The sequence below is a fragment of the Cetorhinus maximus genome, chromosome 23 (assembly GCF_964194155.1).
Source record: "Cetorhinus maximus chromosome 23, sCetMax3.hap1.1, whole genome shotgun sequence".
Classification (NCBI taxonomy): domain Eukaryota; kingdom Metazoa; phylum Chordata; class Chondrichthyes; order Lamniformes; family Cetorhinidae; genus Cetorhinus; species Cetorhinus maximus.
Window position 1 is genome coordinate 55,800,867 of NC_135901.1, and position 12,290 is coordinate 55,813,156.

Below are 12,290 nucleotides of genomic sequence, written 5' to 3' on the forward strand. Positions count from 1 at the left end.
GAGGCAATACAAATATTAGTTGCTTTTGTGAGAATGCACGGCAGTGGAAGTAGTTGAGTTGTTCTTCCAGCCAGCCAGCACGGAGAAGATGGGCCGAAAGCCCGCCTTTCTGCTGTAGCCATCTTATATACCAACAACATTAACCTGTCCATAGGGCCAGTTGCCGTGGCCGAGTGGTTACGGAGATGGAGTTCAAATCCATTGGAGTTTCCCCGCTGCTCATTATACCTGGTTTTAACTCTGTGTCTACAGAGTTAATTATCGGTTAGATTCAATCAAATCCATCCAAGTACCAAAGTATCCAGGGGGATTTTCCTATTTCATTTCATTCGCGAAAACATTCACAAAACTGGTAGTCGTAGAGGAACAAAAACAGAGCCAGGTTGGTGTCATGCTTGCTTTCTGTGTGTTTGTCTCTCCTTAGAGACAAACCCTTGCCCTCTGTCACTCTCGGTGTATATGTCTGTGTGTGTTCCTCTGTGTGTCAATGTGACTCGGTTCCCCGAGGGGGTGAACACATTTTTACCATCACAAACTTTATTCACATTGGTTGTGCAGCTTCATATTAAAATGTCACAGAGAAAAATATCAGGATGGAAGATGTAGGAGGAGTTTGCAATGTTTGGAAGGAGGTGCAGCTAAGAAGTGGAAGATTCAGCGAGGAGTTTTCTTCTCACTTAACACGACATTTGGGACCAGATCTGGGAGATATTTGTGTCGATGTAAACAGTAAAATCTTCCCTATTACCGCTAATTTTGCCGTGCACCATCCTCTCTTTGCAGCCGATCACAGCCCTTCTCTCATTCCCTATCTTCACCTCTGTGTTTGTTCCTTACCGGTTGTGGCCGGATTACATTTCCAACTCTGATGCAAAACTAGAGCTCACACTGATTCCGGCAAAGGTGATCTGCATTTCTCTCAGGGAATTATCCAAACTCATTTCCATAATTTGCAGGAGGTCAACGAATTAACATTCCCTGACCGGGAATCGAACCCGGGCCGCGGCGGTGAAAGCGCCGAATCCTGACCACTAGACCACCAGGGAAGCTGCGCTGAATTTTTACAACCTGGTTTATCTATGCTACCTGTGCCTTTTATTTTTATTTCCGACCCCTTTCACCAGAGACATGTTTCAAATGAACATAAGAACATGAGATAAAGGAGCAGGAGTCGACCATTCGGCCCCTCAAGCCTGCCCCGCCATTCAATAAGATGATGGATGATCTGCCCAGGCCTCAACTCCTCTTTTGTGCCAACTCCTCATAGCCCCCAACTCCCCGATATTTCAAAAATCTATCTACCTCCCCTTTTAATACTTTCAGTGATCTAGCCTCTACAACTCTCTGGGGTAGAGAATTCCAGACATTTACTACCCTCTGAGAGAAGAAATTCCTTCGTATCTCAGTGTTAAATGAGTGTCCCCTTATTCTGTAACTATGTTCCCTAGATCGAGTGGAAACGCCTTCTCTACATGAACCTGTCAAGCCTCCTCACAATCTTGTAGGTTTCAATAAGATCACCCCTCATTCTTCTAAACTCTAATGAATAAAGGCTTAACCTGTTTCGCTGTTCTTCATCCCAAAAAGTAGCCTGCTGAATCTATTTTGAACTGCCTCCAATGCCAGTATATCCTTTCTTAAATACAGGGGCCAAAATTGCACACAGTACTCCAGATGCGGCTTCACGAACACCCTGCATAGTTGTAACAGGATTTCCAGATTTTTAAACTCCAACCACGAGCAAAACAGGCAAAAATTCCATTTACCTTCTTCATTACTTGCTGCACCTGCATGCTAACCTATTGTGTTTAATGCACAAGAACACCCAGATCCCTCTGTGCTGCACTTTTTTGGAGTATCTCTCCATTTAAATAATAGTCTGCCTTTTGATTCTTTCGTCCAAAGCGCATGACCTCACACTTTCCTACATTCAACTCCATCTGCCTAGTTTTTTGCCCACTCACTCAACCTATATATACCCACTTGCAGATTCCTTATGTCCTCATCACAAAATGCACTCCACCTATTTTTGTATCGTCAGGAAATTTGGGTACATTACACTCTGCCCCCTCCTCCATGTCATTAAGATAGATCGAAAATGATTGAGGCCCTAGGATTGATCCCTGTGGCACTCCGCTAGTTACGTCTTTCCAACCTGAAAAGTCCTGACTCTCTGTCTTCTGTGTGTTAAATTGGGCTCTTTACATTGCAGGGTCTGTGTAGGGTAATAGGGATCACAGTCTCTCACACACGGAAAGTTTCCCCGCTACATTGCAGGGTTTGTGTAGGGTAATAGGGATCACGGTCTCTCACACATGGAAAGTTTCCCCGCTTGAAGCATTAACAGTATTAAATGTAGGGAAAGGTTGCATCGTCTCCGTTTGATGTTAAATAGTAACTGGATGCATCATCTCAAAACAAAGTGACATTTATACTTCTCCAGGTTTTGAATGATATTCTGAAAAATGCATCGCTCGGAAATTAGAGGGAAAGATGGGGGCGGATTTGCTGTAGGGTTGTTCGCATGTGTGAGGTGTTGAATGAGCTGCTGATGTGCTCTGTCACCTGATGATTCTAATGTTAAATCAATTTCTCTGCCGCATGGCTAAGGTTTTCCGCCGAATTATACTTCCACAAAACAAGGTCCTGCAGTGCAATAAGACAGCACAGTTTGATATTCTGCATGTTGCTTTCGTAGCCTAGTAGTAATCACATTTCCTTTACACGCGGAAGATTCTCTGGTTGGAAACTCACATTAGAACTGGCAACATTTGTGGAAAACTTTCCTGCCGCCATTGACAACCCGGATCCGTATGACAATGAGTGTTGATGGGGGGAAAAAACATTGGAAGTTTCGTCCCTGAGTGGTTTTGAACCACCAAACTTTCAGTTGGAAAAACTCACCAATCAATTCTGCGGCAGGAACTGATACAAATTCCTCTCTTCCTTGTACAAGCACAGCCAAGTCTCTTTGCACATCAACGCACAACTTTCTCACCTTTTGAAACGTATCCTGCTTTGTTGCTTCTTAAAAATTACTTTTACGACCAAGTGAGTTACTTCAGTCTTTGCTACATTTTTCTCCGTCTGCCGTCTTGTTAGCCAAGCACCTCTTATATATTATAAAAACAGAAAATGCTGGGAAAACTCAGCTGGTCTGACAGCATCTGTGGAGAGGGAAACAGTGTTAACTTTTCGAGTCCATGTGAGCCCTCATCAGAGCTGAATAGAATTAAAAAGTGATGTGGTTTATACTGTTCAAGCGTGGCAGGGTGGGGAGGGGGCGGGGAGGGTTGAGCAGGTGAAGCTGGGAAGAAGGTCAGCGAGAGGTGGGAGCTAAGGAGCGACTGACAAACGTATCATGGACACAAGAAAAAGGGAGTGTTAATGGCAGTGGTCAGGGCTGAAGAAGGTGCTGATAGTTGCATAAAAGTACGGAAGCAGAATGTGTGAATAGCAGAACAAGGGTCAGCACTCTGTGAAAGAACAACATGGAACAAGTAACAGAAGGCGCTTTTGGAGTTGGGGTGGGGTGGAGGAGAGGGAGGTAGTTGGGAAAAAAGGATTAAAAATGGGATAAAAAGGGGGATGAAATAATGAATAAATGAATAACAAATAAGTAAATAAAATACATTTTTATAAAGGGATTTTAAAAAGTGTGAAAATGGAGGAGAGAGTTCATGGACTGAAGTTGTTCAACTCAATGTTAAGTCCAGAAGGCTGCAAAGTGCCTAAGCGGAAGATGAGGTGCTGTTCCTTCAGTTTGCGTTGGGCTTCACTGCAACATTACAGCAGGCCAAGGACAGACATGTGGGCATGAGAGCAGGGTGGGGTGTTGAAATGGTAACCAACAGGAATGCCTGGGTCATGCTTGTGGACAGATTGAAGGTGTTCTGCAAAGTGGTCACCCAGTCTGCGTTTGGTCTCCTCAATGTAATAGTTGCAGATGTACAACTTCCTATTTCCAAAGCCCACCAAATTAATCAATGCGGCTCCTCTGAAACTTTCAATGCAAATATTGATCCTTTATAAGGTGCCGTTCCCAGAACTGTACACAGTCCTGCAGTTGTGACCTAACCAGCGCTTTGTATAGCTGTAGCAAACATTTTCCTCTTTTCTATAACAGCCTCTGCAACAGGTTGTACAGCAAGAGGAGTAAGATTGTATATATCGACTGAGAAAATGAGGAGATGCTTGATCGGATTAAATTTTGTTCAAAAAATTAAATCCAAATCAACAGTTTAAGTACTTTTTTTGTTCAAAAACTATGTAATAATCATAAGTGCAATTCTTGGTGTCATTGAGTCAAGGAAACTTTGGTAACGCTGCAGAATTTAGCAGACTGGGCAGTGTAGAAGCTCCTTCTCATCTTTCAATGTCATTTTTATTAAATCAGTATTTTCCAAGTGAAATTGGAGAATGAGTTGAGAGGGGGAAATCGGGGTTATGCAGAGAAGGAAGGAAAATCGGATGAATGAGGAGGCTCTTTGTAAAAAGCTTAGGCATAGAAAGAATGAGTGGGAGGCTCTCTTACTGCGCTGTGCCATTTGATGATGACATTGTTGATCAGTTTGTCTCCAGCATTCCTAATGAGAACAGCCGAATTCCATTTCTTCAAAACAAAGACCCAAAGTGCTGCTGCATGACGTCACCGTTTAACATTCCAGCCAGGTGCCTGCGCAGTTCAGAGGAGACAAGTAACATCCCAGATTTATCTGCAACTCAAGAAATTGAAGCGAGGGAAACTCAAGAAAATTACAATCACCAGGGAAGTGATACCGAGTAAATTGTTGGAGGTGCGGGTTCACAAATCCTCGGGTCCTGATGGGCTTTATCGTAGCATCTTAACAGAAGTGACGAGTGAGATATTTGATGTATTCGTTTTAATTTTCCAAATTCCCTATATTTGGGCAAGATTCCATGAGATTGGAAAACAACAAATGTAATACGTTGGCTCAAAAAGTGAGAGAGACAGGAAACACGAAACTGCAGGGCAGTCAGTTTAGGAAAAGGTTCGATGCTATTTTTAGTGACGTTATGGCAGGACACATTAAAAAATTCAAGGTAATCAGGCAGAGTCAACATGGTTTTGTTAAAGGAAAATCATCTTTGACCAATTTGTTAGAGATCTTTGAACGAGCATATATTATGGATAATGGAGAACTGGTGGATGTGCTGTATTTAGGTTTCCAGAAGGAATTTGATAAAGTGACACATCAAGTGTTTTTTGTGGAAAGTAAAAGTTCATAGTGGAGGGGGTAACAGATTGGAATGGATAGAAGATTGGCTAGCTAACAGGAAGCAGAGATTAAGAAAAATGGCTCACTTTCTTGTTGACAGGATCAGTGGTTTGTCACAGGGATCAGTGCTGGGGCCTTGGCTTTTTACAATGTGTATAAATGAGTTGGATGAATGGCCCAAGGAATGGTTGCTAAATATGCTGACGACAGAAAGATAGTTGGGAGAGTAATTTGTGGAGTTGACAAAAGGACCTGAAAAGGGACACAGATAGATTATGTGAATGGAAAAAGATTTGGTAAATGGAATATAATGTGGGCAAATGTGAAAGTGTCCATTTTGGCAGGAAGAATGAAAAAGCATATTATCTAAATGGTGAAAGATTGCCGGGCTCTGAGATGTAATGGCTAGCATGCAAACATAGCAAGTAATTAGGAAAGCTAATAGAATGGTATTGACGCTGGACTAATAGTCAAGGGAGTCAGGGTAACACTCTGGGTTCGAATCCCAAACAGCCCTTCTCTTCCTCATTCATTCCCACACTCTGCCTCTGTGTTTGTCCTTGACTGTGATATTTCCGTTGTCATTGGTGAAAAGAGTGTGGATTGCTGTTAAAACCCGTCTGGTTCACTAATGACCTTTAGGGAAGGAAATCTTACCTCGTCTGGCCACATGTGACTCCAGGCCCACAGCACTGTGGTTGACTCTTAAAATACCCCCTGAAATGACCACTCAATTGTAACAAAGACACAAAAGGAATGAACGGACTACCCAGTATTTGACCAAGGCACTGGAAGTGACAATGGCAATCCCAGACCTGTCGACCCTGCAAAGTACTCCTTACCAACATCTGCCTAACAGACTAGTCAAGCAAACAGCCTGACATATGGAATCGTACCTTACAGATAATGCCTCAGACACCACCATCTCTGAGTATATCCTGTCCCACCGAGGATAGGCCCAGCAGAGGTGCCGGCACAGTCGGGAGGGAATTGCCCTGGGAGTCCTCAATATTGATTTTGGACACCATGAAGTCTCCTGGAAACAGGTCAAATGTGGGCAAAGAAAGCCTCGTGTTGATTACCACGTATCATCTTCCCTCGGCTGATGAATCAGTGCTCCTCCATGTTGAATACCACTTGGAGGTGGCAAGGGCGCACAATGTATTCTGGGTGGGAAACTTCAATGTCCATCGCCAAGCATGGCTCGGTAGTGCCACTACTGACCTAGCTGGCTTAGTCCTAAATGACATAGCTGCTAGACTGAGTCTACAGCAAGTGAATAGGGAAAAACATACTTGACCTCATCCTCACCAACCTGCCTGCCTCAGATGCATCTGTCCATAACAGTATTGGCAGGGGTGACTGCTGCACAGTCATTGCAGAGACGAAGTCCCGTCTTCACATTTACAATGTCCTCCATCGTGTTGTGTGGCACTACCACCATGCTAAATGGGATAGATTTCGAATAGATCTAGACTGGGCATCCATGAGACGCTATGGGCCATCAGTAACAGCAGCATTGTACTTGAACATAATCTGTAACCTCATGGCCCTGCATATCCCCCACTGTACCATCCCCAGCAAGCCAGGGGATCAACCCTGATTCAGTGAAGAGTGCAGGAGGGCATGTCAGGAGCAGCATCAGGCATACCTAAACATGAGTTGTCAACCTGGTGAAGATACAACAAAGGGCTACTTGCATACCAAACAGCATAAGCAGCAAATGTGGACAGGGCTAAGTGATCCCACAACCAATGAATCGGATCTAAGCTCTGCAGTCCTGTGACATTAAGTTGAGAATGGTGGTGGACAATTAAACGACTCACTGGAGATGGAGGTTCGACAAATATCCCCAAACTCAATGATGGGGGAGCCTAGTACATCAGTGCAAAAGATAAGGCATTTGCGACAATCTTCAGCCAGAAGTGCCGAGTGGATGGTCCATCTCGGCATCCCCCAGAGGTCCACAGTATCACAGATGCCAGTCTTCAGCCAATTCGATTCACCCAACATGATATAAAGAAGCGACTGAAGGCACTGGGTACTTCAAAGGCTATGGTCCCTGACAATATTCTGGCAATAGTACTGAAAACTTGTTCTCCAGAACTTACCACGCCCTTAGCCAAGCTCTTCCAGTACAGCTATAACACTGGCATCTATCCGGCTATGTGGAAAATTGCAAAGGTATGTCCTGTACACAAAACGCAGGACAAATCTAACTCAGCCAATTACCGCCCCATCAGTCTACTCTCTGCCATCAGTAAAGTAATGGAAGGGGTCACTGACAATGCTATCAAGCAGCACTTACTTAGCAATAACCTGCTCACTGATGCCCGGTTTGGGTTCCGCCAGGGCCACTCAACTCTTGATCTCATTACAGCCTTAGTTCAAACATGGACAAAAGAGCTGAACTCCAGAGGTGAGGTGAGAGTGACTGCCCTTGACATCAATGCAACATTTGACCGAGTGTGGCATCAAGAATCCCTAGCAAAACTGGAGTCAATGGGAATCAGGGGGGAATACTCTCCACTAGTTGGAGTCATGACAAGCACAAAGGAAGATGGTTGTGCTTGTTCGAGGTCAGTCATCTCAGCTCCAGGACATCACTGCATGAGTTCCTCAGGGTAGTGTCCTCAGCCCAATCATCTTCAGCAACTCCATCAATGATTTTCCACCCATCATAAGGTCAGAAGTGGGGATGTTCGCTGATGATTGCACAGTGTTTAGCACCATTCGTGAGTCCTCAGATACTGAAGCAGTCTATGTCCAAATGCAGCAAGGCCTGGATAGTATCCAGGCTTGGGATAACAAGAGGCAGATAACATTCGTGCCACACAAGTATCAGGCAATGACCATCACCATCAAGAGAGAATCCATTCATCGCCCCTTGATGTTCAAGGCATTACCATCACTGAATCCCCCAGTGTCAATATCCTTGTTGTTACCATTGACCAGAAACCGAACTGGACTAGCCATATAAATACTGTGGCTACAAGAACAGGTCAGAGGCTAGGAATCATGCGATGTGCAACTCATCTCCTGACTATCCCAAAGCCATCTACAAGGCACAAGTCAGAGTATGATGGAATACTCTCCACTTGCCTTGCTGAGTGCAGCACCCACAACTCTCAAGGAGCTTGACACAATCCAGGACAAAGCAGCCCAATTGATTGGCACCGCATCCACAAACATTCACTACCTCCACCACCGACGCACCGTAGTAGCGTTGTAGATGCACTGCAGGAATTCACCAAGGCTCCTTAGGCAGCACCTTCCAAACCCACGACCCTAACCATCTATAGGACAGGGGCAGCAGGTAGATGGGAACGGCACCGCCTTGAAGTTCTCCTCCAAGTCACTCATCATCCTGACTTGCAAATATATTGCCATTCCTTCACTGTCGCTGGATCAAAATCCTGGAACTCCTTTTCTAACAGCACTGTGGGTGTACCTACACTACACAGACTGCAGCAGTTTAAGAAGGCAGTTCACCACTACCTTCTCAAGGACAACTAGGGATGGGCAATAAATGCTGGCCTAGCCAGCGATGACCACATCCAGAGAATGGATAAAACAAAGAAAAATATCAGCATGAAAGATATAATAAGAGATTGGCCCTTTCTATGTATATCCTACAACAACAACTTATATTTATAAAGCGCCTTTAACCAAATGAAACGTCACAAGGCGTTCCCCAGGAGCATTATATAACAAAGTGTGACACCGAGCCACATATTCAGTCAGATGACTAAAAGCTTGGTCAAAGGGGGAGACTTTAAGAACTGTCTTAAAGTAGGAAAGTATCGACTTCATGTTCCAGCCATCAGCAATGGTGCTTCTCATTCGTGAAGAAGTCACTTGTGTTCAAGTTTAACACAACATTTAGTCGGAGAATGTTTTCTCTGGTGAAGAGATCGGGAATGAAAAAAAAAACAAATGTCCAGTTTATTGGTAGTTTCCCTGATGACAACTGACCAGGAATCCGCGCTTCCATTGGACCAACAGCGAATAGGGTGGAGGGTTTTGGGAAATTGAAAGTTACTCATGAGCAGCTTGTGGGACTATTTCACCTCACTGTCAATTTCATGTTCCAGCTCACAGATACCGTTATTTTCATTGGCTGAAGAAATCGTTTGTGTTGAACCTAAACAGGCAGTTTTGTGGTTTAAGAGATTTGAGATGGAACAAAAAGATGCAAAAGCAGCATAGATAAGCCAGCTCGAGAAATGATTTGGTCGCTTCCCTGATGGTCTAGTGGTTAGAATTTAGCGCTTTCACTGCTGCGGCCTGGGTTCGATTCCTGGTCAAAGAATGAAGGTTCGTGGATTTTGAGAAATTGTTTAAGCAAGTATTGATAACTTATTGATTGAAAGTATTTAGCAGCTCTGTCAGAAGCAGAAGTGAGAGTATCGCGTCGGAGCTGGAAAAATCACACTTGGAACAAGTGGAGAACACAGAGGCGGAGTGAGGGGATGGCTGAAGAGTGTTGCTGGTTGTAAAGCACTGACCAGAGATGTTGGTGCGAGGCAAAATATGGGTGGGAGAAGGACAAATGTTGCTCTCTACTGATTGTACCGTCACACCTATCACTCCTGATCAATCACCCTGCTCTTTGAAAGCAGCACGAATGGCCTCTTTCTTTGCTCTAACTTTTTATAATTTTATGTTTCCCAACAACACGGTTCATTCTGCCATTCATTAACCCACTCGAGCGAGATGTACTTTCTTACCTTGTATTCGGCTCTTAACAAACCAAAACACGGAGAAAATTCAGCGAATTTTCTTGTCATTTCTAGTACCAGGTTTGTCACGAGACTAATTGAACGACACATGAATGGTGCCAATTCTTCACTGGAGCTCACCACGTCCAAAGAGCACTGTTACCATCAGCCTGTTATGTACCTTCTTGCAGTGCATCTGCTGAACAATATAAGCTTATCACAGCTATGCTTTCTTCACATTGAAATCCAGTGTGAAAATATGAACAATTTCAAAGCTGAACAACGTACTAGAACGTGCTCGTACAACGTACAAACGGACTAGAAGGAAAGTGTGACTGTGGATAATAGGCACTGTGGACATTCCTGTAATCAGAATCTGGGAGGATCAGGAAGATGATATCCTGGTGTCTCTTTTCCCTGCAAGATTTTCTGCAAACTTATCGCCTTGCATCTTATTTTCCCACGAACTGACTCTGTCTGCATCCAGCAGCTAATTGACCTGGGAGCTGGACACGAGACAGGGACAGAAGCAGAAAGAGATGCGACATGAAAGTGCTTCGAATTTGATGTCTGCCAGTTGCTTTCAATGGTGAATGCCGGCCTGGCAGCGATTAGTTGGAGATTTTTTCCCCCTTTTTGAAAGAAGCAAGATTTTAAAAGTCCCACAGCGCCCAGCGTAGGGTTCAAACCAACGACCCTGAGATTAAGAGTCACGTGTTCTACCGACTGAGCTAGCTGGGCAAGTGATCAAGGTTTGCTTCATAACCCAACACACATGGAGACACTTGTTGCTTTCAGCCTGATAGCTTGTTCCGAAGATCAATGTGTGTAAGGTAATCACCCTACAAAAGCCCCAAGGTTGCAATGCATTCCTCTCAATCATTAATAACACCATTCACATCTTCCACTTCTTAGCTGCACCTCCTTCCAAACATTGTGATCCATTTTCCTCAGGATTTGTTCCTGGATTTAATATTTATCTGCTTTATGAACTCATTTTGAAATCAGATTATCTTCAACATCCACACAAATTGAATTGCAAACCTGACGGACAAACAATGGAAAACAAGTAACTCAGTCACACAAATCCCATGGTGCTCATTTTCAGATTCACAACAGTCAGCTTTTCAATACAATGAAGGAATTTTACAGTGAAAAGACTTGGAAAGGTGGTGCGATTTTTATTTGTGACTCACTCACTCGGGTATTCTGTAAATGCTGCCCGGAGGTTTAGTGACCGGGATATAATCTACCTCCGTTTTCCTGAGCCTGTGCTCGGTGTAGTTGGAGGTTTGGCCCGGTTTGGAGTATGTTGCGTCCCAGGGATGGGCAGTAACCCGCTGAGTGAAGCTGCAGTCGCTGCTTTCTGCTGGCAGCGGGTGATTGAAGAGTGCAGGGCCGGAATATTGCTGCTTTTCCCTGTCTCACTCACGGTGGAGCTGAGGATGAGGGAATCGTTGACGGGTTTGTCTGAAACCAATAATTTCTTACATTTCTACTGGGTTAAACGAAGGTACATAGTTCGTACAAATCTTTTCTCACAATATTTGACAGAAAAATAATACTTTTCAAAAAGCTGTTTGTGCGGGAGCTCACTGGACAACAGTAGATCTGGAACCGTTTTGGGGATATTATCTTGTAGCCCACGTACCCAATGACAAGCCGGAACTGCGTGACAAATAATGCTGATGGGGGGAAAACAGTAAAGTCTTCACTCCTGGATGGTCTTGAATCACCAACCTTTCAGTTAACAAGAAAACACACTGACCAATTGTGCCTCAGAGACTTATACAAGTACAGTCTATAAGGTATCCTAACCAGGGTGTCAGTGAGTCAAATCTTCAGATTGCTACTACCCAGATGACTATGGCTCTCTATTCCTATTGCGCTTCCAAAATAAAAGTTGGGTCATTCATTGTGAACACATGGAAACAGTCTGATCCCGCCCACTGCAGGCACATCCATATCACCGGGAACCAGCTCTCCTACAACCAATGCTGTCTCCCTTCAAGCCTCTCGGTTTCTTGTCTGTTACCAAGTATTCTGATTGTCCCGAAGCCGATATTAGGTTTGAATTCCTGATGTGCAGTAACGAGAATCCTTTCAATGTCTGAGATCAGTTAATTTCACTGATACCATCAGAGTCAATGTTCCATCGCCTTAAAGAAGGGAAAGGTACCTTGACTGTCTCTGGTCAGTCGGACTGTTCACCCTTCATTCACTGATTCCATTCCTCAAAGCGGATTTTCATTTTCGCCTTGAGTTCCCTGACCACATCTGGCAGCATCTTTGATTCGAGAGGCATAATTTATAGTTCAGATGTAATGCA

The 12,290-nt window shown here is 44.1% G+C and overlaps 2 non-coding genes across 2 annotated transcripts; both read right to left on the bottom strand.

The window, feature by feature from the left end:
• Positions 1-974: 974 nt before the first annotated feature.
• Positions 975-1,046, bottom strand: trnae-uuc (transfer RNA glutamic acid (anticodon UUC)). The gene has a single exon. It is a non-coding gene; the product is annotated as a tRNA-Glu (tRNA).
• A 9,583-nt stretch (positions 1,047-10,629) lies between these two features.
• Positions 10,630-10,702, bottom strand: trnak-cuu (transfer RNA lysine (anticodon CUU)). The gene has a single exon. It is a non-coding gene; the product is annotated as a tRNA-Lys (tRNA).
• Between the last annotated feature and the right edge of the window lie 1,588 nt (positions 10,703-12,290).